At 41.5% G+C, this 25,803-nt stretch overlaps 1 long non-coding RNA gene across 1 annotated transcript in view; it reads right to left on the bottom strand.

Annotated features, from left to right (window-relative positions):
• Positions 1-22,493: 22,493 nt before the first annotated feature.
• Positions 22,494-25,803, bottom strand: part of LOC308192364 — a 47,273-nt gene continuing 43,963 nt past the window's right edge. The window contains exon 3 of the long non-coding RNA XR_013948754.1: positions 22,494-23,761. This is a non-coding gene — a long non-coding RNA (uncharacterized lncRNA). The remainder of the gene's footprint in view (positions 23,762-25,803) is intronic.

Here is a 25,803-nt window from a genome sequence, read left to right as displayed (position 1 = left end):
GAGCAGTCTTTGGCAGTGTTGCTAAATACTATGTATGCCATACCTTTCTGTTTCTGAAAAAAAGAATAATCACAATGAGCAAATCATATCACCAGATGACGGATGGATGCTTTGAGATAGTCTTGGAAGAGACATAAAAGAAGAAATGCACCACATATGGTGATATAGGAAGAGGCACAATAGCAGAGCGTGGATCAGACTTAGGGAGGCCTTTATCTAAGGAACTAACAAACAGAAGCTGCACTTGATAACAACGTACAGCTGGATAAGATGCATGGAAAAAATCACTATGAGCTTCCATAAGATAGGATGGGCAGACAATGGTGTGTTGTAGCTGTGGGATAGCATTAAGCAGTTTCAGTAAGCTGTGTGTGTTATGGTTCCTGGGCCAGATTCTGGTCCCTTTGTGCTGGGTCCCAGGAGTGCCCTATAAAAGCCAGGGGATTTTGCTCAAAAAAGGAGCATTGCCAGGTGGCCAAGTGCCAGGATGACTCACTCTGCGCTACCCATTCCTTACAGGAAGACAGAAGTTCCTGAATAGGAAAGGATGAGGCAGGAGTGCACTGAAATCCAGCTGCCCTGTGCCCCAGAGAGCGGGCCTCACCTCACTAGCCCTGTTTGGGATTTTGCTCTTCACATGCCTGGGGGAATTGGACCAGTCCCTTCCCTTCCCCTCATCAGCAAAAATTCTCTGTATTCCTAGACCTAGGGAGCACAGTGGAAAATAAAGCTCAGGGCCATGAAGGAAGCTATACTAATCAATCCTACATGAAGAGAGAAAGGGGCTAATTTCAATGGCTTTCTGAAACACTAAAGAATTAGAATAATAAATTTCACCTTAATCTGACAAACAGCAAAAGTTCAGAGAGAAGCTACGTTTGTGGCAGTGAGAAGTCTGACCTCAGGAAAGATACTTTGTGACTTTGGGCCATGCACCAATATCATCTGCACAGGACAGAAGGCATTCACGGATGTCCTGATTGCCAGCATATTTCATTCTTGATAATGCGTTGGCTGAATATGCTTGCGTGACCTCCCTAAATGTGCATAAGTAGTCACTTGACCTCTGAATGGTGAATTCTTCTTCATCCAACCCACCACCAAGACGGGGGACTCCTGCAGCAGGATGCTGCAGGGAGCCAAAAGCACAAAAAGGGTCCTAAACACTACCTAGTTTGGATGCCAAATCCCGCTCTGGAAATCTCGAAATCATTGTTTACCAGAAACCAGGTAATGGGATGGTCACTGTATTGTATTTACATACAATACAAAATCGAAATCTAACAATGATTCATGTAATAGAACCACAGGATATCCCAAGTTGGAAAGGACCCACAAGAATCATTGAGTCCAACTCCTGGCTCCACACAGGACCACCCAAAAATCAAACCATGCGCTTGAGAGAGTTGTCCAAACACTTCTTGAACTGCAGCAGGCTTGAGGCTGTGACCAGTCCCCTAGGGAGCCCAGATACATTTAGGAGCCTATATATACATAAAGCCTGTATACAAGGGTATATAGAAAAATTGGCAAGGCCTCCGCAACCTATGTGCCTTGCACAACAGACACTTTACTGGCACTACTGGCTCTTAGTGGGCTTGAAAGGTCTTCAGTCTGACTCAGTATACCAGTTGTTGTTTTAATACCAGCCCAGCTGACTTTCTTATCACTGGATCCTCAGACGTTTACTAATTTAGAAGGAAATCATCACACTGAACAAGTAGGAAAGGGGAACCTCACTACCATTTGATCTTCTCCAACAAATTCATGATGTTATTTTAAATATATTTAGCCAGACAAACACTTTGTGTCAAAACATCTTGTTTTTGAGAGTGTCTCAAGAGATATTAGCAACAGAGGGAAAATGACATTTCTTTATCAGCTATAATACATATAATGTGACATTCAAACACAACAAGTGCTACTCAATAGCTTGTAAGTCACAGAAGGTGAATGAAAACACTTATCTCTTTTGTAGAAAAAAAAAAAAAAAAGGTGGAGAATCCTTAACAGAAAGAAAGATCCACTTTGACTTAAAATATAGGGTAAGCAGCATTACAAATTTATAAGCACAAAGCCCATCTATTAAGATTCTGAACAAATAATAAGTCTAGCTAGGAAGAAGTGTTCCTGTTAATGTATGGTTAGTTATGTCAAGGACAGTAAATGAAGCTGCCTTTCACATACCAAATTGATCTATTTGAATTGGGGCAAAATGTACCACCAAAAATGCATTTTCATCATGTGTTACAGAAGATCAAATGTTAACAAATACAGAAGAACAATTAATAAAAACTTCCCACTCCACTAGTGGCTGTTTAACTCACACATACTGTTTTGTGATATTCAACTCAAACGAATGCTCTAGTAAACAAATTGTACATGTAAAGCTATGAACCTCCAGAGAAGTCAAACAAAGAGATCTGCAGTTTTTAAGAAACGCTTAAGTAGAAAAACTTCCCACACAATTGCTATAAAGCAACTGCAGCTACTCCGTGAGACCGTGCTCCTATCATCTGCAAACAAAAGCCAGGCAAATTCAACTGAGGAATAGGGAGCATAATTCAACATGAGCGTAAATAACTGAATGAAATGGTGGATTCATCTTTTAGATCCTTCAAATGAAAACAAGATGACGTTCTGGCTGACATGTTCTAGCGAAACACAAATTTGTATGGCTCCATAAAGAAGTGACTGGATGAAATTAAATGGTTTCCTCCGACATTACAATGCACTATTTTAGGTCAGCATTCAATAAAGCGTTCAGGAATTTACTCACAGAACTATGGCTATATTAGCACTACAGAGGATGTCCCAAAGGATATCTATCTTTTCATGAGCTGGCCACCTGGGCATCTCTGCTTAAAGCTGTTTGGGATTTAGGAAAGACAAAACCTAGCATGCAAGTCCCTGGAGAAGCTAGGTATATTCCAAACACTCATGACTCACACTGGTGATGCTGCCTACTTCTGGCCAAACAGTCTGGTGCTTACAGGATTTATGTAACTGTGAGGTCAAAGTATTAGGCCTCACTTTAGCCTGAGGCTTTTGAACCCCAAAGCAGCACTTTTGCCTAAGGTTTTGAACTGCAAAACCGATGAGAGTGCCCAGACCATGAAGCTACAGAAAACTTTGTAACTGATGTGCATCCAGGAGTGGAAGAATCATGGGGGCAGAAAGACCTGGTCCTCATCTTGTGGTTAAGCTACTCAGCTAGGAGAGGAAAGCCTCAGGGATCTTACCCTTACCTCTGAAAAGTTTTTGGATTCAAGCCAATAAGTAGTCTCACCCCTCCAGGAGTGATTTTACCTCTGCACCTCAATGCCTGATCCCACGCATCTTCAGTTCTCAGCTGTCTGGAAGTCTCATTCAAGCGAGAGAGATGAAATCCCACCCCCCAATGACCCCCTACTTTTTTTTCCCCCCTCAGAAAATTTCACAACTTATTGCTTAGTGCATTTTCCTGGGATGTGAAAACATGTGACCCCAATTCCTGACAGGCCTGAATAGACTAGAGCATGTCCCTCCTCTCCATGTGCAAGTGCCACAGTAACTGGATTTTTGTGAGAAAGTAACACTGCTCCTCCTCCTCTCTAAGAGAACAAAAAGGCTCTGAATTCCTCATTTACAGACACGCCTGCCTGTGGTTCTGAATTTGATACCCAAGGTCAGAGCTCCAGACAAACCATCTCTTCTACAACTCCTACCAGCTGGCTGAGGTTTCTCAGAAGTTAGCTCGCAAGTGAAGTCTAGGATGCTTTCTCTCCCTCTTACACTGTTTCTGGATCCCAGGTATCAAACTCAGCTCTGTGACCACTCCTGGAACTAAACACTTAATTCTTTGAGGTTACACACCAATGTCTGGGCATCTCCACATCTTTCTTAAATTAGAGCCCTAGGTCTTGAGTGTAGACTTCAGTCAGTCGCCTTATGGGCAGAAATGCATCCCAAAGTAATCAAATTTATGATTAATAATACCAACATCAAAAGCCTCAGGAACATCCTGTACCAAATTTGGCCTCTTCATCATTTCGTTTTGACTCTTACTCTCTTTGATGAGACTTCTCCACAGTCTCAAACAAAATATAAGATTTTCTCACAGCTGGATAAAATATGCACTTGCCAGAGAACCGTCGAGCCATGGTACCAGCGACTGAAAATAATGTGTAGGCTAGGTCGGAAGCAATATATTCGTACTAAATTTACCCAGAAAGTCCATGAAACTATACAGATTCTTAAGCATCCATTTAAGTGCTCTACTGGGTTACATCTTTAATTACATATTTCATAACTACAAAAGGGTTCATTTAAAATATGGTTCAGAACAGAAATGTTAAGTGCACATTTTCTTTGCCCAAAGCAAAATGCACACACACAGTGGAAGGCTGTTTAAATGAATAGCCGAGAAAAAAGATGTATACAATGTCTACCCTAACAAGCCTACCCAAAGGTTAAATACAACAGAAAACAGAATTAAAATAGATTGATTAACATTCGCATTCAGACCCACAGGAGTGTCAATTGCCATAGCTCCAATGAAATTCCATAATCCTGTTCTAGTTCATATCAGACAATGATCTTGTCCGTAACAGAAGACATTTTCCCCGTAAACTTCAGACAAATGCATTGCGTATTTAAATGGAGATGTCTAAAAGGAATATTACGAAAAGATAAATTAGTGTTGCATTTTGGCAGTCTCTGGGATAATGTTTCTGATGATCTGCTGAGAAAATAAAAGTGGAATGTTGCTATGCCCAGCAATCATTTATCTGTTGAACCAGAATCTACTTTCCAGGAGCTGGTTTTCAGGATTCCTAATGCGGTTTCCTCCTGTTTATACCACCAGGGGAAACCTGGTTGCAAAAATCAACTGGAAAATTACTATTATCTCTGGTGCTTTCACAAACACTGCAAGTAGCAAACACTGCCGTACCCGCTGAAGGCTGTGAACGAAGCACTGAGTGCACACTGTGGCAGCTTGCACAAGGCCTGCCTGGGCTGGATGTGTGGCTGCGGCCTACGGCACAGGTCGCATCCTAACGCACTGCCGGTGCCAGACCGTGCCTTTGTGTCATACAAGCCCAGGACAGAGGTTTTGTCTGTAATCTGGGGAATGAACCTGTTCGCTTGACAGATTTGAGACTTCCACGCGATCGTTATTAGTGTTTGTGTACCCTCACACAGACATTTCTAATTGAGCTGCACAAAGGGAATATCAATTTCAGGGGTGAAGTGAAGGTAAACTAAGAGCATGAGTGAACTGACAGAACAAAATCGTCCATAAAGTAACAAGTACAAGTTTATGAATAACATAAAAATGTTGATATTCATTTGACATTAACGTTAAATAAAAATAAATGTATTTTATATTACTAAAACTCATTAATGAGAAATGCAGCTTTTGAACATGTTGTCACTCTGCTCGTGCAGTTTCCTTTTTTATTTTCAGTTTTGCTGCTTAACACCCACATTTTTTTCCCCTGAGAAAGCACCTCTTTTGACATCAGTGATTGTATTGTACTTATGAAGAAAAATATAAATGTTGCTGTGGGGAATGGACAACAAATTGAATATTTATGCTTCAGTAAAAGTCAAGAACTTTTCAATAAAATGAAACTTCCAGGTGAATACTTCCTTTAAATTAAAATACTTTTACATTTAAAATGTGTTATTAACAGGGAAAATAAAAATCTGCTTTACCTAAGAGGTACTTATATGGTCATGATCCAAAAATGTGATAAGCAATGACCAACTCATCTCCATGCCACCTGCTCTGACTTACAGGGTTGTGTTATCTTTCTTATCTTGTGGAGAAGAAACTGGAGCATAGGAAAATTAATGCCAAGATTTTCAGAAATTCCTAGTGATTTGCAGCAGCTTAGTATTTGAATGTTTTGTGTAAGTCACCTAAATATTATTAATACAGGTTCCCATAAGAAGTCAGGATCCAGACCTCCTGAGTCTCAGTTCAGTGCCCTCACTGAAAACATCGCCACAGATGCTTCCCAGGATGGCTCGCTGTGGCTGCAGTATTGGCTGGGATTTAGAGCAGCCTTAAAACTCCTCTAAATTGCACCATGGCTTTGACAACGTTCCCTGTTATACCACAGAGGGCAAAAAGAGGAGCACACACATAGCTACACCTTCACCCTGTTTGTGAAGGACTCCTCATACTTTTTTTCAAAACACGGTGAAATGTCTAAAAGGAGGCTTCCCTTAAAAAATACAGTTCTTAAAGACTACACATCAAGATGTTTTTAACCACCATTGAGATACTGTGCTGCTTTGTTCTTCAGATGCTGTTTTCAGATATTCATATAATCAGTCCATTCTGTCAGTGTTACAGATATGGCCCATTTGAGTGCCATGTAACATTTTTAGAAGTCTTGCAAAGACTTAATAAATTTTGCAAATATTTAGAAAAAGAATTAATGTAATATATGTAAAGATCTGCACATATTTGATAATCTTGAACCAATTTAATAAATCCTGTCCAGTTTTAATAAACATTGGATTAGAGTTAGACTTATTACAAACAATAAATTAATAATGAAAATATTTAATGTTGGGTGTATATACAGTACTTTTTATTTTAATTGTGTTTCTAAGATCAAGAAAATACCTGTAAGCCAAGTTACAGTTTTATAAAACTTTGTTATCCAGGAAAATATACATACAACTCATTCTGTTAGTAACAGGACTCTTCTAACACACTACTGAAAAGCATGTTTCTGCTTACCCTTACAGAAACAAAAGCTTATAAAATCCTGACTGTATTGTAAGTAACTAAAATCAACATGATCATAGTTTGGGTGACAACTTGGGACAACTGAAGGAAAAAAATACTTACTGAATGTGTGAATGTATGGACTAACAGAATAAAGTGCAACTAGAAGCAAGTTCTTGAATCTGTTTACACATATAGCCACTCCTCAAGGGCAACATATCAGACATTATTAATTTGTAGTGAAACACAGTGCATGCATAACCTTGTGCTGGGTCACTCCAAACTTTCTCCATAACATTCACCCTGGGGTATCTGAGTTTTCCAATCAAATGAAGAATTGGGAAATTCACTGCTGTTGGAAAAATTAGTCAGTTACCTTTCTCACAGAAATGTACCAGTTTCTACACAACTTTAATTGGGAGAGGTTTTCCACATCCCCAATGGAATGACTAGTTGATGTAAGAAAGAGCCACCAAACCACCACAGTACTTTCCATTTTAAAAATCAACTGAACGAAATGTGATAGAGTGAGGATTGGGAAGTTTTGAACAAGGATTTTTGAAATCAGATTCACCTTGATGCAGTAGTTCTTGGATCTTTTTTTTTTTTTATAATCACATCTGAGTCTCCTGGGACTCTGAGCCCAGGATGCTTGGTTATAGGCCTCTGTGTCTGGGAAGTCCTTGAAATAAAAATAAGGGAAGAACTGGGTAAGACACGAGAGTATACAATACAAGGTAAGGATCCAGACAGGATGAAGGAAAATAGATGATCTATACAACGGTAAAATAAAGATCCAAAGGATATAGATGTTAGGATATCCATAACAAGAGAGACCAAAAGAAGAGTCTTGAGGCATACCTGCCAATACGGGAAGACAAGGTAAGATACCAAACAGCATACTAAGTATGATACAAAGTATCCTACTGACATCTTAAGAGGACTTTTGTTCACCCCTATTTTTCCTAAATAATGTATTCACTATAGCACGTGAAATGTTATCCCTGCTCTAATGAGATACATGCCTGCTACAGACAGGACAGAAGCGATGAGCTTCCTGTCAGACCAGGACAGCTGCAGGGCAAAGTCCATGCTGGTCTTGCAATTTGATTTCCATTTTACACTTCCACACATAATTTCTGTCTGTTTGGAAACCAAAGGCTTTTTCTATAAATGTATCCTATTCTAAAACAGTATGGAGTGAAAGGAGCAGTGACTGCCCTATGAGCAGCAACTTGATTCCTTAAATTATTCAGGAGGCAACCAGCAAACTCAGTCACTCCTTCCACTGCTTTTCACTATCTTACAGGTAGAGAGAGTGAGCAGTCAGCTTGTCAGAACTGAGGTATAACCATCTATTATTAAATAATTATAGGAACCAAACTGAGGAAATCACAGTGATTCTGTAAGCAAAAAAAAACAGGTTACATTCCCTTCTGTGCTTTTCTAGTGACTAAACAATTAAATGATATCATGCATATAAAAGTTGGGTGGAACTAAATATTCACCTTCATTATGCAGAAAGATGGAGCATTATTTCTGCTTATCTAATTTTCCATTGGGTAATGTTCTTTTTTATGGCAGAACTAAATATCTGAAACAATTCATTACGAATCTTGGTTTATGAAAGCTAAGAATTCTGAGCAATATCCAGCAGAATAAGTGAAGAAACATCTATTAGAGAAATGAAGAGGAAGACTATTGCTAACTTGAAATTGCTGTAAATGATCCCTTTACTGCCTGAGATTTGAAAGCCCACCAACCATAACATCTCAGTGTAGACAGAACCAACAAGGTTTACAAAAATCTTCCACTGCCTTCCTCCAACAACTCTTTCTCTGGTTTATTTGCTTTAAGTTCTTCACAGGCTTCCTCCGTCTCAGAAAACTGGTAATCTAACAGAGCTGTTTCAGGCACTTAGGCCTGCAAAAAAAATTATATTGATGTGAACAATCTCTCAGTAGACCTTTACATGGATTCTGTTATACACCCTACAGTGCAGTAGCCCTTGTCCATCCACAGGTGTGAAGCAGCAAGAACCACATTTTAACAGAACTGCTAAGCTGGGTATTGGCCTCACTAAAGGGAAGGTTTTTGTATCAGTGTAAGACAGTTTGCCCTGTGTTTCTCCATACTGCTGTAGACCAATGCCTAATAAAATCTTTCCTGAGAAAATGCTAACAATGAAAGGAAGTCCTGAACAGACTGTTGTAATTCATCAGCCACAGCTCTCTACAGGACAGGCATCCATTCCCCACGCTTAAGTTCAAACGCTTTGACCCTCCCCGTACAAATGAACTGGAAGGGTAGGACAGCATTTGCTTGGCAGGGACAGGGTTAACTCTGTGATACACCTTGATCACCAGCAGGTATCAAACTTTGTCAGGAAAGGAGATATCCTCCAAACGGGAAGAGACACAGCAGTGCTAAGAATCCCTCATCAAATACAATAGAATATGAAGGTACAGCTCAGTTTTTCAGCTCTGGCATCCAATAACAAGTGAGAACCCTGAGGACATTGTCTTACTCAGAGATGTGAAATGCAAATGAACAGTAACATTGACAACTCAAGACCAAGCACAAAACAAAGGACTTGAAAGCTACCTGGAAAGGTCTTGCATGAACACACAGCCTTTTTTATTTTTGTTTTTGTGGGGCAGAAACCTATTCATTTATGTGAAGAAGGTAGATAGGTAATTTTACTGATCACTGGAGTCCCTGAGAATGTTTAAGCAGAGGAAAACCTTGAGACGGTAACATACAGAAATCATTTGAGAGTGAAAGTCACCAGGAGCTCAGAAAAACTGGTTCAACACAAAAAGTTATAGTGTGTGTAATAGAAAGGATGAGTTCCCCTTCCTAAAGCTGAGTCACAGGGAATTCCAAAATCCTTTCCACCTTGAAGATTTTCTCTTTAAGGTTAAAAAAATGTAAGCTGAATCTTCATGCCTGCCTCTACTGCCCTATCCTAAACTCTCTAGAAAGCCAGAGTAACACTGTTTCTGCCTAATTTTCCTTCGGGTCATGTGTCTGTACATTTCTAGAGTATAACTAAACATCTCGGAAAAAAAAAATCAGCATGAGTCTTCGTTTATGAAGGCCAAGAAGTATTCTCAGTAAGCAGAGAAATATTACCAAAAAGTCATGCAGATAGAGACAGAAGTATTTTGATGACACTCTTGCTGTTTACTCAGCAAGACCCTCGGGGATGCCCTGCAGATGCTTCGTGCGTGGGATGTGCAAGCATGCTGGTTGCACGTGTCGCCCCCCACCATTTCTTTGGCAAGGCCAAGCCAAGAGGAGGGACAGCCACCAGCCCCGAGCTGTGATCCAGCCTGAAGGGACCTGTGATGATTTCCCTCTCCAACCCCAGCGTGAAGCTCAGGCGCAGGGCAGTTTCTCACCAGGGTACACAGCAGCCCTCCCTGTCACCACCACGGGAGGAAGCCAGGGTGCAGAGGGAAGCACAGCGCCCTTGGCATGCACCCCACGGAGGTCCTTTGCAGTGCCACCTACCCGCTGTCTAGTCAGAGGCCAAGGGAAGAAAGCAGGAGGGTGTCCATCAGTCCCTCGCTCAGCACAGCGCGTGCACTGCTCAAACCTGTGAGAAGGCAGGGTTTGCAACCTAAAAGCAGGCAGTTCTGGGTTGGAGGTCTGTTACAGAATGAAAAGTTGGGTCGTGCCCACAAAACTTCCATAGAAAGTGGGGCCACATTTCAGTAATCAAATGTCAGGGCTGAATTTAACCTTCTCAAGGTAGGCTAGAGGGCAATTCGGGGCTTCAGAGAGAAACAGAAGAAAACTTAATCATGAGTCAGTACTCTCTGATCTAAGGTGAAGGACATGCAAAAAATGAACGCATTTCACATGATTCCACCCCAGATATGACTCTCTTCCTAGCACCTTGGGGAAAAAGATATTTTATTAGAAACTGAGGCCAGGGTAATTCAAGCTTAGCCTGTGTGATCTGAAACATGAAGAATACAAAAACTTACAGCAAAACTCAGGAGACCTAAGACTAATAACAGATACAGTCAAATCTTCTGTGAACCAAAGACAGGAGCGTGAGAGGAACAATAGCTTCAAAGCTGGGGGAAGGGTAATTGTTTGCTGTTAAACTGGTAAAACATCTAGTGGAAGCAGTGGCTGGGGGAAAGATGTCAAAGAGCAGTGAACTAATAAACACATGGAACAGAAATACTGAGCCCTTCCTGGACTGCAAGCACTCTTTTTTTATTATTATTCTTTTTTCTTTTTTCTTTTTTTTTCTTTTTTTCCTTTTTTTTTTTTTTTTCCTGCAGCAGCTGGTACATTTCCTGCTTTCTTGTCCTTGTGTGCGTGTGCCGTAATATCTCTCAGGAGTTTCTTTCTTAACTAGACTGCTCGGAGGTAAATGGGGAGGTTCAAACAAAATGTTTCTGCTGAATGTTGTAGGGACAAAAGAGAACAGAAAGTGGTTTTATGGTACAGCAGCCAATTCAGCAGGGTAAAATACCTGGCATTTAGCATACCTAATAGCTGCCTTGCATATATCCTAGCACAAACATATGCATACTTCTTTATTCCATCAAAAGATTTCTTGAAGTTTTTGCCTCTCTTGCCCCCTCCACCTTCTTCTTGTCCAAAGAGAGGAGATTCCTTTGCTGACACACTGGCCCTAGTCTGAAAGCCAGAGGCCCTGACAAATGCCCACTTCCAACAGCAGGGTTGAGTTGTAAGCTGCTCAAATTCTCACAGCTCAAGCAGTGTTCAGTTTACACTTGAAGCCTCCTCCTTGCTGCTGTTTGCACATTATCCAAAGAAAGCTGGCTGACCAGGCAGGTCAGGTACGTGGAGAACTTTGGGCTGGATGCCTCGTCCCAAAACCAACTACCAGAAGTGTCTGACTGATGCCACGTGACAAATTGCTCTCCCCTGGCTGCACAGGCAATGGAGGGAGCCTAGGTGGTTGGCTTAAGTGCTCTGCACCTCTTTGTGAAGGACAGACACTTACTTGCCTTGTACTGCAACGGCAAAGTCAGGCTCTAAACGGGGCAGTCTGAACCTAGCCTATATAGCCCAGCAAGTCTCCAAAAATGATGTGTGTTCCTAGCGCTCTCCTGGTTTCTGACTCTCAGAAAAATATCCCACTGCACAGACAATACATCCGAACAATTCCATGTGCTCTGCCTGCTGAATGTGCCTCAGAGTCCCTTGAGAACTGCATGGGCAAAAGCACACACCGTTTAGCAGATACATCACTACACCCAAATGTATTTCTCTCCTTTCCCAATAAGGCCTTTTGAATTTGTTAAAAAGTATTTGCAGAGAAAATGAAAGGAGCCCCTGGCATCAGAAGTCCTTGGAGAGAGTGCTATGCACTGGCTAAAGGCTCTGCTGATCACAGTTGGAAGGACAGCCTGACTTTATCAGGAGGATCAAGGAGAAGAAGAGATGGAATATGGGAAAGGTTGGAGGAAGATAAAAAGGAGGAATTTATCCATCAAGGTCAGCTAATTGGAAAGAAGTTTCTGCATTGGGGTGGCTTGAAGCAGTATTAATCCAAGCCAAAATTTTACCCTTTGAAACCTTGTGTATTCCTCATGTAAGGCTTTTTACATTGCCATAGAAAAGAAGGGTCTATTTTGGTACTGAATCATTCTGGGGCAGGTTTTACTCTCCATATGTTTGCATAAATCTACAGAGGGCAATGGAGTTACACCACTGCATGTTGGTGTGAGATCAGAGGCAAACTCGGTATCTCTCACCTTGTCTGACAGACTCTTTGACCCATTTCACTCTTTTTTTACTCTGTCAGCGTTCCAAGGTCAAAGACCATGCCCAAATCTAAAGCAGATCATAAATCAGAGACTGTATTTTAAAGACATAGGCTCTCTTTTTTAAAAAATTTAATAATGCATGATTTAATATATATATATTTTTTTTTCTTTGTGTTAGCTTTATTACTACATTCAAATGATCTTGACTTGGGATAGGGGGCACACATGTTTCCGGGAGGAGGGATCCCATTTCCTTCACACTAGTTTCCGTGGCATCTTCATCATCATCATCCGCTTGTTTCTGCCCTTGATCACATCCTCTGAAAAGCTGGCAGATGTGAAACCTGAGCTACCCATGGGCCTCCAAACATCCCATAGCAGTAGGTATCCAAAATGGTTCAGATCATCTCTAATTTCTCTGTGGATCATATGTCTCCTTCAGAAAAAGGGTGGGGAGCAGATGTGCAAAACAGAGAGACGGAGAGACTATGATAATCATGTTTCTCCTTCACAGAAGGGAGGGGTGAGTGTGTGTACTGGGGTGGAGAGGGAGAAAGAGAGATTATATGCAGAAGAACTGCAGAAATTTAAAACACAGGTCAGATTGGATATGATAACTGTGTGCAAAAGTTTCCTAGTGAGAATATTTCCTTTTGGATGATTTAACAAATGTAATCTGGATCAAGTCTCCATTATGCAAGAAATATGTTAGGCTTCTTCTCTAGCTATGCACAAATGGCTGGGAAAAGCTGGATATAGTCCCATCCTATAAACCAGAATCAGAAATAAATTGAAAGATTTATAAATTGGAGGTGCAATTCTTCAGCTACATTGGTTTAAAGATGGTGAAATGAATGACTAAAGCATTCACTCACAGTGTTTTATGAAGCAGATCTAATGTGCAGGTTTTGTGACCTGCAGTGACTTTAACTTCTCAGTAAATCAAAAAGCTTAACAAATATTAAGATGGCAAAGATTACCTGTGTGTGCCAGATTTTATCTTTTATCCGTTATCATTTAGGAAATGAAAAGCTTGAGTCGGAAATCAGACAGCCAGTCACGTGAGTCTGGCGGTCTGGCAGCCCCACAAGACACGAACCTGCAGGAGACACAGAAACTACACATGCCCTGATTAGTTTTTAGTCCTTAAGAAATGGCTCTTTTTATTGTTATTATTATTAGCAACCAATGAGCTTTAGAATCAGAGCAATTCCTTTCGAAATTCCACTGCAATGAAAATTCATTATCATGAGCTAGAAGAAGCAGCTGGGTGTATGGCTCAGCTCATGGCCAGGCTTAGGGGCAGCTCTGTGCATAGGGGAGCTTTGGAGGTGTCAAGATCTGGGATACAGCAAACCAACACTCACTCAACAGTACAGAGGCCAAAGAATTCACCGTTTGCAGTCTTGGCCTAGAGCGGCAGGAAACTCGTTGCCAGATGGGATCTTGGCTAAGCCACAGGTGAGCGATCCACAGAGCACGGGGAGATCAACCCTGGGTCGAGTGGAGCATGTCCTTGATTTCATCAGTCACAGAAGATGTCTTGCAGTTCATTCTCAAGAGTGCAGGAGGTATCTGCTGTGGCAGAGGTGTCTGGTTTTCCTGTCTATAGCCCTCTAAATATGTCAGGGGCCTTGAGGTTGAAACAAATGTCTATATTCTACCCCAGTTCCTGGCATTCTCCAAACTGAGGGCTGAGGGAGTCAGCGTGAGAACAGTATCTAGTGCCTAAGTAGAGGCAGTCTTCTTCAAAGCATTTTTTAAATATTTGAGATTCATTAAACTAACTTCAGGTCTACTGGTGGGATACTGAGTGGAGAAGGCCACAGAATAAAGACCAAGTCACAATCAGAATTCAGGCCTTTCTAAGGTCAAGCCACAAACCCAACCAAAAGAACTTCACCAGCTCTATTAGCTTGCCACACATGCACGAATTTTTTTGTCCTTTTCCTAGAAGAAATCAAGATAATCAATAATGATCAAATCAAGATTATCCCAAAGGTAACCAAGATAATCCCAAAGCAGTTCTGTAACAAACACACTAGCTACAGGTGAGACCCCAGTCTCTGGGTTTACATAACTCCTCTTTGCTCCAAGAAGGCCTTCCCTCCTCTCATCCCTGCAGTCCCTTGCCCAACAACCAAAGGCATCTGTGGCCATCCTTTCCTCTTCCATCTCACAGCTGTAACTGAATACATGTTGAACGTATATTGTAGTGCAAGGAGAAAGAGAACGGAAGGTGAAAGTTTCATAAAATGGAGGTTCCTTTTTTTCTTCAAATTGAGCAATCCCAATTAAAAAATGTCAGCAGTTTTCTTCAATTCTGAGCCAACGCTAGCTGTTTCACAGCAAGATGTTGATTTAAAGCACAGCGAATAAGAAACCATTTCTCTTTAAGTAAAGTAAGTAATATAAGAGTAAGAAATATAAGAAAAGCATTCAGTGTTGAAAAACAGAACTGATTTTACACTGTTATTTCCAAAATAACTGTCCCTCTGTCACAGCCTGAAAAGGGCCATCAGCCAGAAGCCGACAAAGTCACGGTGCACCACTGCCATCACCTCTCCTTGGTGAGAACTGGTCAGAAAAAAAGAAATATCACCAAGCAACCCTGCAGCTGGGGTAAGTCAGCTTCCTTCCAACAGCTTAAGCAGAACATCATCAACCAACATTTGGCTGAAAGTGTAATGCAAAAATAATACTATGTCCAAAATAAATTACCAAGTAGTTTACAGGTAAATCGAGAGGCTTATATATTAACTAATAAACGTGAGCAATTACCAACTACAAAACAGTTCAAGTGGGAAGAGAATCAAATTTAAAAGAAACAAGCAGTAGGACCATCTATGTTACGTAGATGGTTTTGCTACAGGTCAGAATATGTATTTATCCTCCATTTCACCACATCCATGTTAAACCTACAGTGGAAATTCAGCATCAACGACTAACACTTGTCCTGAAAGTCAGGCCACCTCCTGTGGAAAACATGCAAATGCAAGTCTCTAGGACTATGCAGAGACATACGTATTACAGTATCCTTTCATTTTATATTACATAATAGATATATTTGATATAAATAATAATAATATAATTATGAAATCCATGCATCTGCCTTCTATTTTTAAACTTCTGGATTTAACATTAAAGGAAGTCATGAGCTAATGTCCCTGTATTGCGGCGTGAACAGAACAAACTCTGTCAACGACTAGCGAAGGGCTAAAAGGTAACTGTACAATCTGCTCGGAGCAAGGGGTGCTGTGTACCACTTTTCTGCCAAAAGCAGATTGCGACTCAGCAAGTCAGTTTTCTGCCCTGCTCTCCCTGACTTTGGAAAGTTATTTTGCTGTTTCTCACGGCATGCAGTCACCCCTGCCACATGCCCAGCCTGACACCTCTGGCCAATGCAAGGGGTATGGGGATGAGGGCATCTTGCTTTCTATGTCCTACCCCCTACTGCCTCACTCCTGGCTTGGCTGCTGTGGGTGAAACCCTTGCTCTTCCCACCAAGAACATGGCATCTGCATCAAGCTAAGACAAAAGGCATTACAGAAACCGATCTTACTTCACTTACCAGCTCTAAACTCCAAGGAAAGGAACTGATAAAAAGGAACAGATAATCAAAGGTTAAAAAAAAAGAAAAAAAGAAAAAAAAAGGAGAAAAAAAAAAAGATACAGTACATGGGCTCACTATCACTGCCTGCCCAACTTACTCCAAAGCCTAGGACTGCATGTAAGAGTAGGCTCGTCATTAAGACACCAGCGCTAGTCTGTGAGCAGAGCCGGATGGAGTGAAATGCTCTGTTTTGCTAGGGGGTGGGACAGCATTCCCTAAAGAAGCACGGCTGTTTGCATCAGTACACATACCAGAGCCCTTTCTTTCACAGCCTTTGTTTAAAGTCACCTGAGGAAGGACACCACCATATTGGTCTTTGCTCCCACCCATTATCAGATCAGTCTTAAATGGTGCTTTCTCACCCACTGCTGACCTCGTAGAGGCTCAGAAATGAAACACTATTGAGCAAAATCAGAAGCTGTGGCACAAAAGCAGAGAACCTGAAGGAACAGAGGAAAAGAAGAAACTCTGTTAACAGATACAAGTAGGAAGCTTCCATCTCCCATGTGGACAAGTCTGAGTAAAGCGCATGACATGTCTGTGAAGACTTTTACGCAAAATACATGCAGCAGCACTGCGTTCTTGCTAGCTGCAGGGTGAGTCACTTTAATTATGAAAGTTCCTCTATTAAATGGGCTTTAATAACTAAATGCATTGCTATTTCTTCAGCTCTTATTACGATTTAATTTACCTATTCATTTTTCTGTTCTTTGAGTTCTTAATAAAATGAATAGCTGGCATCTCCCAGGCCTGCTCCCTTTTGTATTCTTGCCAATAGAATAACATCACAACATTTTGCAGTAATGTTGTTTGGGCCGTTAGAGATAGAAAATGTCAAGTACCTTTTATATGCAATTTTAATATTTGTTTTACTCTCCATTGTTTCCGATATCCCCTGAGAACCTTGAAAATAACATTATTTCCTTAACAAGTTTGGCCTTTCTTCCTTCTACTTAGCAAATCGTTTTCTTGGGGCCTTATTACTTGCTGTTATAGAATAAAAACAACTTCCACAAAATATTACTGCTCTTGTTTGTCTGGGCTAGTGAAAAGAAGCAAAAAATAAATAAGTGTATATCTTACTGTCTTCCTAATTCATGGATGCACTGTGAAGAACAACATATAAAATCTTCCCAGATCCTGAGTTGTTTCCAGCTCCGTTAATCTTTTATTACACTTGAGCAAGTCCCTTAATACTTTGATTCTCCAGCTATAAAAATGTGCCTGCGATGATAATCCTATCCCACCTCATTATTATTTAAAATAAGAGGAGCAATAGCATGTATTGGAAAGTCTTACGGAAACCTCTTCAAATTTTGAGAAAGGCTGGTCCCAGCAGATAAACTGGCACACGGGACTCCGGTGTGCAAGGTGGAAGGCAGGAGGTACTACAGAGACAAGTTTGATCAAGACTGGTTGATCAACAGGATCAAGTTAAGTGGGCTCCTGAGCTTTCATTTTCTAGGTTGCAAAGATCAGCGCTTTTGCTTCATTTTCTTTGTCAGCTTTTTTGTTGTTGCCCTTTTCTTTTTTTCAAGAATAAGAAGATTTCCATTTGGAAATATCATTGTAGTTACCAAATGTCTTTTAGTTGTTCAGCACCAGGGCTTGCGTTCCTCAGAGTGGAACACAACACATTGAAGTCCGTAGTCAACATCCCTTAGTACATAGCTTGTGGGGTTTAAAATCTTCCCATGGAGCTGTGTGGGCTTAAAGCCTAAACGTTGGGCCCATGGGATATCACAGAGCTGTGTACCATGGGGACCTGGCTTCCAGCATACCAGCCTTTCCCTTCCTTTTAAACCTATTTGCACAGCATTTAGGGGACTAGAGTCCCCTGGATTCCCTCTTGCCTATTCCCTGCTTTGCCTTCCAGCCTGCTTAAAAAAAAGAGAAGCTGTTTCCAGGCTTTCTCCTCTGCAATGTCAGTGACAAAATAGGCAAAGGCAGTTAAACACAGGAATTTACTTGCAGCAGCACATCTGCATGGCTACGCTCCTGGACAATATTTTTTTAGCACGCAGTAATTTTTAGGACCGGTGTATATTTAAGACCCGCACAGACTGGAAGCTCCCAGCAATTCCTTCGTTCAAGGTTGTGGCGAGGGGGGAGGGAGGAAGGAGGCCGAGCTGAAGTGTTTATGGGAGGTAACGCGTGTAATTGAATCGCACTGGAGTGCACACAAACTGCCCGGGACGCTACTTGCACAGGCGAAGGGACAACAAAGAACAGAACACCCTGTTCACATTTCAGGGGCCTTTATTGGTTTGCTTCAAATGCTGCTTTCTAAAGAAAGGACACGGGATAAGTAACTCATCCAACAGGCCAAAGGAGTCACAATGGCTACTTAATTATGAAACTCTTCTAGGCACTTATATATTAATTCATGGTCTAATGTGGTGTCAAGCTGAGGCGAATAAAGGTTAACATATTCTATTAGTCCCAATTGTCACAAGAATTTCATCGAACAATATGGTTCATTAAATGCTGAATCTAATAATTATGTTCACCATAATAGAAATTATTCATATGAACATGATCTGAATAGTTGTGATTTATTAATTTAGACATAAATTTAATTAGCAATTGATTTCAATTGAATCTCACTCTGAACAATAAGTTGTGTTGTAAGCCACGTACTGGAAACAGTATCCCAAAAGGAGTAAGAAACTCTGAGGCAGGAAGCCTGGCGATATTCTCCATTCCCACTGCTCCTTCCCACTGTTTGAGAACAGCACGCCTGTCAAGGGCAGAATCCCATTTCCCCCACGCCCCAGAAAAGAAGGCAATACGCATCTCCCACCAAATACCACTGGCTCAAGATCTCTTTTCAGGAGCAATGCTGAACAGAAGTTACAAGGGCCCTCTGAGGACAGAGCAGCATGAAGCAGCTCAACCACAGCGGATGGGAAGAGCTGCAAGAAGCCCATGTTGAGAAGCTGCAGTGCAACACATGGCCAGATAATGAGTCGAAACAAATTGCTAACTCTTAGCCACAAAACACGAGCACCAAACCCAAGCTGCTGAGGTTCCCTGCCACCTCACCCCCACTGTCACCAGAGGCACGTCCCATTCCCCCACTCATGCCCACACATCCCACAGAGCTGTACCAAACCAGGGGCACCACCCATGGCACCACTCCATGTTGTCCCAGCCGGGCCACTGAAACCTTCCTGACTCAGTCTTCCCCCTCCATAAAACAGGGATAAAGCTTCAGTCTTGGCAGAGATCTGAGAACCTTAATTCACTAATGTCTATAAACCCCTCTGGGGTTCTTATTCAGAAGGCGTTGTAAAAATGCAAAGTATTATCACTGATTCAAACTGACCTTCCCCTTGAAATATCACCATTCGAGCTATAATTCCAAATCCTGACTCCAACCAAGTGCTACGCCGTGGGATTAACCACATTAATGCTTAAAGCTGTTGCTCTTTTTTTCCCCCAGTGTTCACAAGCTAATGCTTGTAGGGGTCTAATCTTGGACAATTCCTTAACGATACAGATTTTCAGATGAAAATTACTGCTACGTTTTCCTGACTTAAAACAGAATTTAGTCTTACACCACTTATAATATTGGTGTATTCTTTAATTATAAATATAACATTTTCTGGATGCTCCTTCCTAATTTAAGTGTATATATCTGCTGTCTGAATACAAACTGTAAATCATTGTATTAAGAGTGATTACACACCCACTGACACAGAAAATGCATGATCGGGTTGTGAGACATAAGAGGTTTACCAGATTGAATGTGCCATGGCCACATATTCTACAGAATTTATTACTATTTCTAATCAATCCTCCTCCCCTAAACCAAGATCACTTAACTGTGGGACTCTTGCTATACTTCAGAAGGGCATTTCAAACTGATGTATTTTTAAAATACAGCTAAATATCTGCACACGGGAACACTGTCACATTTTAAAGCACAACGTTATAGGTGGATAGCTGTCTTTTCATAGTTAGGCCAAATCCAGCTTTACTTGCATGGGGCTAGGATCTGGTTTGAGTATATGTTGGCTGTTTTACACCAGCAAAATACTCCAGTCCACAGGATGCAAGGTAAAATGGTGTCAACCCTACTTTTTCAATGCATCGATCTGCTGTAGGGCTCTTCCCAGGAAGTGCCCCTGCCACAGTCTGTCAGGGTTCTCCAGCAAGGGGCCTTGTTGGGATTTAACAACACTCCTCCTCCCTGACTGCAATGCCAGGCTGCTGTGATTTCATTAGCTGCCTAAAAAGTGGCACAGGGGGGATCATTATTATCATTATTACTAAAGGAATAAATAGTTGTGAATCTTGTTAACCCATGAATCTTGATAAAAAAAAACAGATTAGACACCTGTGGTAAAGGAATAATGCCGATTTTAGAAGTGGCAAACTTGGACAAGGCAGAAGGTGCTCCACAGCCCCATCGTCACATGAGCTACGATGCTGTGACAGCAGTAGAATAGTTAAAAGCGGTGTCATTACGTTAATTCTAGCACCAAAAAGGTCACTCCTGGGGCATGGACAGGCCTGGCCAACCACACTTGCTCCCTAGGACGGGCAGCCATGTGGAGGGCAGGTCTGCATCCACCCCTACATCCTGCTGAGCCCATGGAATGAGATGCTGTTGTGGCCACCAGCATGTCTGGCTGCTGTGAATGATGGATGACTGGCGGTTCCCAAGGGTCCGCAGGGACCCCTGCAGCACACAGCAGCACTGCTACAAGCAGCTCTGGGCAAAGCCTTCCTACCTGAGGTGTGATTCAAAATTTAGGGCAAAAGAGGCAAATAGGACCCTGCACCAAAAGCAGTAATCTCTACAGCGCACTGTGTTGTGCTTTGGGGCACACCATCAGGGTGCTGCAGAAATACCTCAGCAAGCAGAATTTTTTCTTATGAACCGTGCTCTCTGTTTTTCACTCACCTACTAAGCTTCCTGTTTTTCGAGTCCCAGAAACGCAGCATTTCAAGGGATAGCCAAAGGATGAAGACATCTACATATTTTGTTGCAGAATCTCAGACTACAAAAGTCTGACAAAGGACAGACAGAGGATGAGTGAGATTAGCAGGCCAAGTAGGTCAGGACCAGCGTGTTTCTCAGGCCAGTACAACACAGCACATTGAGAAAGCTTCCAGAAGGCGTAAACAGAAATGGATGTTTGAGACAATGAATGCCCTAATTGGATGCCCATTCTCACAGCTTCCCTCAATTAAGGAGAATCATGGATAATTCTGCCAAGATATTGATGGACAATGTAAGCATTGGCTTGAAAACTTTTGCAATTTAATGAACCAAACCCTACCCAGTTCTGAATTACAAGTGATCCAAAAATAAGTCCAGCAGAAAAGAGTGACAGTTAAGTCAAAAAGTTACAAAGTGATCAATCACTGAATTTTAATAATTTCATATCAGAAATACTAAAATACAGAGCTTTTGATTTCATGTCTTGGCTTAATCGAGTTTTCTCAAATGTTGGAAGACCGGTAATGTTCCAGAAGACAGAATAAGCAGCTGCATTATACCTTTAAATTTTAAAGAAAAGGAGAGCCAAAATTTGCTCAAACTGCAAATCTGACTCTAAATCTCACTCTTGGAAGAACAGTGTGAAATTAACATGGAATCAACACAGGTTTTAGTCTCTGCATCAGTCAGCTTGGTGTCTTGCTATGCCATTACAATGTGGGATTGTATGTATGTAATACGGAATTGTATTGTATGTAATGTAAAAATACATTACATTGTATATCAACGGCTTTGAGGCCAGGTTTACTTACTGCCCAGGCTGTTAGTCTGGAGGTGTTTCTGTCACAGCTGCACTGCAACAGCTGGAGAAAGCTCTGGGGTGGTCCTGTGCCTTTGGAGTCACCCAAGGACACCAATCTTGCAGGAGGAAGGCTCCAGAAATTCCTCTTACACCTTATCTCCCCTTCATAGAATCATAGAACCATTAGGGTTGGAAAAGACCTCCAAGATCATCCAGTCCAACCATCCCCCTACCTCCAATGTCACCCACTAAACCATGTCCCTAAGCATCACGTCCAACGTTTCCTTAAACAGCCTCAGGGACAGTGACTCCACCACCTCCCTGGGCAACCCATTCCAATACCTGACTGCTCTTTCTGAGGAGAAATGCCTCCTAATTTCCAACCTGGACCTCCCCTGATGCAACTTGAGGCCATTCCCTCTAGTCTTATCACTGGTTATCTGCGAGAAGAGGCCAACCCCCAGCTCCCCACAACATGCAGAGAGCAATAAGGTCTCTCCTGAACCTCCTCTTCTCCAAACTAAAAAGTCCTTCGAAGGACATCATTATAAAATCAGCCCAGGCTTTGGCTTTGCCTACAAATCCCATCTTCTTGCAGCAGAAAATGGCAAGGGAAATGTGAGCACAACACCAGGGTTTGGAGCAACTTATCTATTTAGCACCAAGACAGAGACAACTCAGGAGCAATGTAGACATAGGCCATATGTCTGGTGCAAAAACTTCAGTGTGCTATAGTTAGCTAGAGCATTTGTATTGTGCACTGGCTATCAGCAGAATCAGGAGTACATAGGGAGATGTTCCTCCACTGGCATTATTCAATATTTCATATTTTAAGACCAAATTAGAAGGAAAAATACTTGAAGTACAAATAGTCATCTTCAGAGAAACTCAAATATGTGGTAAGAGGGAGAAGAAATTAGAGAGCTTCCAGAGTCAAAAAAATGACAGCACACACTCAAAAATCTGCTGCTCTAATTTCATTGCGGACCAGGTGGTATTTGGCTGTTCCCAGTGCAGAGTGGTTTTATGCTAGTTGAGAGCAGTCAAACCCCTTGCTTCATAAAAGAAATGGGAAGATTGGCTCAGCAGCATCATTTAAACTTGCCCTCAAATGTTTGCAGATCGACCTTGAGAAAAAGGATGTATAAACACATGACCTTGTATAATAATCCCATTCCTCTGGCTTCTCTGCATAAAAACACAGGCTCACACAGATTTAACATCATCATATTAAATACATTTTTGCAAAGATTCTTTTGATTCTACAAGCAGCTTTTGACTTCTGAAACTTGGTGCTCAGCACATCACTGCGACGTCAAAATGGCAAGAAGTGGAACAGTGAGTTTGGGTTTTCCAAATGGCAATAGTAACACTCCAGCACCTGATACTCTTGCTTGCACTGTTGCTTTGTCTGGTGTGTGCACAGGAGCATTTAAAAAATACTAGAAAGTCATGACTGGCCTGGCTCCTGGGAAACCTGACAAATCGGCAATGATAGGATTACAGACTGCTAACAGCAGCACTGAGAGATGCATTTTACTGACTACACCAGGGTGATCAGACCCATATTGTTAGAAGAACTGACCAGGAACACGAAAAGAGGGCACAATCAGCAACCTAGGGAGCCCTTGCTTAAACGAGAACATCCAGAGAGCATTAATTAGTGAGAAAACTAAAGGGCAATGGGAAAGAGAGTCTTCAAGGTGGGGCATCAGCTCAGTGCCCCAGTGGGCCTGGCCAGCAGCACAGCAGTCAGAACAAATTGCAGAAGACAAAGCTGGAGGACTCCCTGGGAACCACAGCTCAGGCAGCTGGTACAAGGTCTAGGTCCATCTTTGCCCTGGGTGACGGAAAAAAGGAGATAACGCACTGAGAGCACCAGTGCTGCAGCAGGCACAGGCTGCATAGCCTGTAAACAAAGAGGAGAACAAAACAAGATAAGCTGCCTGACAGAAGATGCCATGAGGTATTCAAAAAATAAAAATAAAAAAAAAGTAAAGGGTTTGTACCTTTGGTGACATTTGCCTTGGTGCAAGAATAGTCTTTTGAAATGAGGACTGTATAATTAACGTTTGAAGTAGCTACATACTTAGGACAGAACTGAACACCATCAAGCATTTTAAACTGTAACAATCAGGTGGCTATCAGGCTTTATGATTTTAAAAACTTGAGAGTGCTCAGAAACTAAATCACTTCAGGTAGTCATTTCACCCACATTTTCTTCCGTTTGCCAGCACACTCAGGTGCTCATGAATTGGGAGAAGTGGTGTAGAATCATAGAAACATCTAATCTGGAAAAGACCTTCAAGATCATCAAGCCCAATCATCAACCTGACTTACCAAGTCCCACCACTTAACCATGTCCACACATCTCTTAAACACCTCCAGGGACGGGGACACCACCCCTTCTTCAGGCAGCCTGCTCCAATGCGTGGCCAACTTCTCTGTGGAGAAATTCTTTCTAATATCCAACCTAAACCTCCCCTGGCACAACCTGAGGCAGTCATCTTTCATTTTATCACCTGTCGCCTGAGAAATGAGACTGATACCCTCCTCACTGTGCCTCCTTTCAGGCGGTTGTATGGAGCGATGAGGTCTCCCTTCAGCCTGCTCTTCAGACTATGCAGCCCCTGTTCCTCAGCTGCTCCTCATAACTCTTTTTTTAGGCCCTTCACCACCTTCATTGCTTTTTTCTGCACATGTTTGAGCAACTCAATGCCCTTTCTGTAATGAGGGGCCCAAAACTAAACACAGTACTTGAGGTGCAGTCTCACCAGTGCCACATACAAGGGGACGATCGCTTCCCTAGTACTGTTGGCCAGGACTGGGATTGCAGTAGCAATGTGTTGCAGATTTAGCTAATAGTTGGTGCAAAACACTTCTTCCTGCATACCGTGCATTTAGTTGGCCTAACAACTTCCCATACCCCATTGAAAATATTGCATAAGGGTCTGCAAAGGTAGATACTGTCATTGTTGTCCCAGATTTGATGATGTCCAATGCCACAAGACCAAATTCAGTCAAGCTCTTAAGCATATGCCTAAACTAAGGATGTGAATAGCCCCTTGAGCCAAAGACTCTGAAATTCCTAATAGGTTCCAAGATGTGCTTAAAGACTTCACATGGAAAGCCTGTAAGATGGCTATGCAATGATATCTGAAGAAAATCTTAATGTGAAATCACAAATATACTCAAAATACTTCAATTTATTAATATAAAATGCATGCAGGCATAGTGTGCAAGTATTTGTGTGTGCATACGTACACAGGGTCATCGCTGTGATTCTTTTTTTCTTTTTTTTTTTAAATAGGGAAAAATACTCTGGTAAACGTTTCCAGAAAATAAAAATGGTTACAGATAACAAAGGATATATTCATGTTTTTAATTCAAAGGAATATTCTCTATTCTTCCCTTGCCTAGCTCTGACACAACGTGTCCTTATCCTATGATCACAGAAATGTTCTTGCTACTCAGCATTGCTTTAAATTGCTAGTATATATTTGTTTGTTTAAGTCTCTTACAAATTTTACAAGGCTGCACACACTTAGCAGGGCTTCATTTTCACATGTGTCTCTCTTCCATAAAAGCTGCTCACTTATTTTAAATATAACTACAAGCCAAGAGAAAATGATTACGAAGAGCACTATCATTAGTTTTGTACCATCAGGACAGTGTTTATATGAGTTTATACTACAGAGGTACTCATATTTGAATAACACATGCACATTGTCCTCAGACAAGGAAAAAATGCCCAACCAACCATATAAGCCAAGGCACAAAATTTAATTAGGAAGATAAGAGTTGTTTTTTTAATTTTTTTTAGGTTTCAGAAAAAGATAATTTTAGGCATAGAATTAGCATCTTCTAATAATCTTAGACAAAAATGATTTTGTTTTGCTTTGGTTTGTAAATTAGCTCATGATTAAAGTATCTCTCTAGTTGAGCTTCATT

Source organism: Anser brachyrhynchus (assembly GCF_964034855.1).
Source record: "Anser brachyrhynchus genome assembly, chromosome: 3".
In the NCBI taxonomy this organism is placed as follows: Eukaryota; Metazoa; Chordata; class Aves; order Anseriformes; family Anatidae; genus Anser; species Anser brachyrhynchus.
Note: the sequence above shows the minus strand (reverse complement) of the source record. Positions and strands in the feature narration are given on the sequence as shown.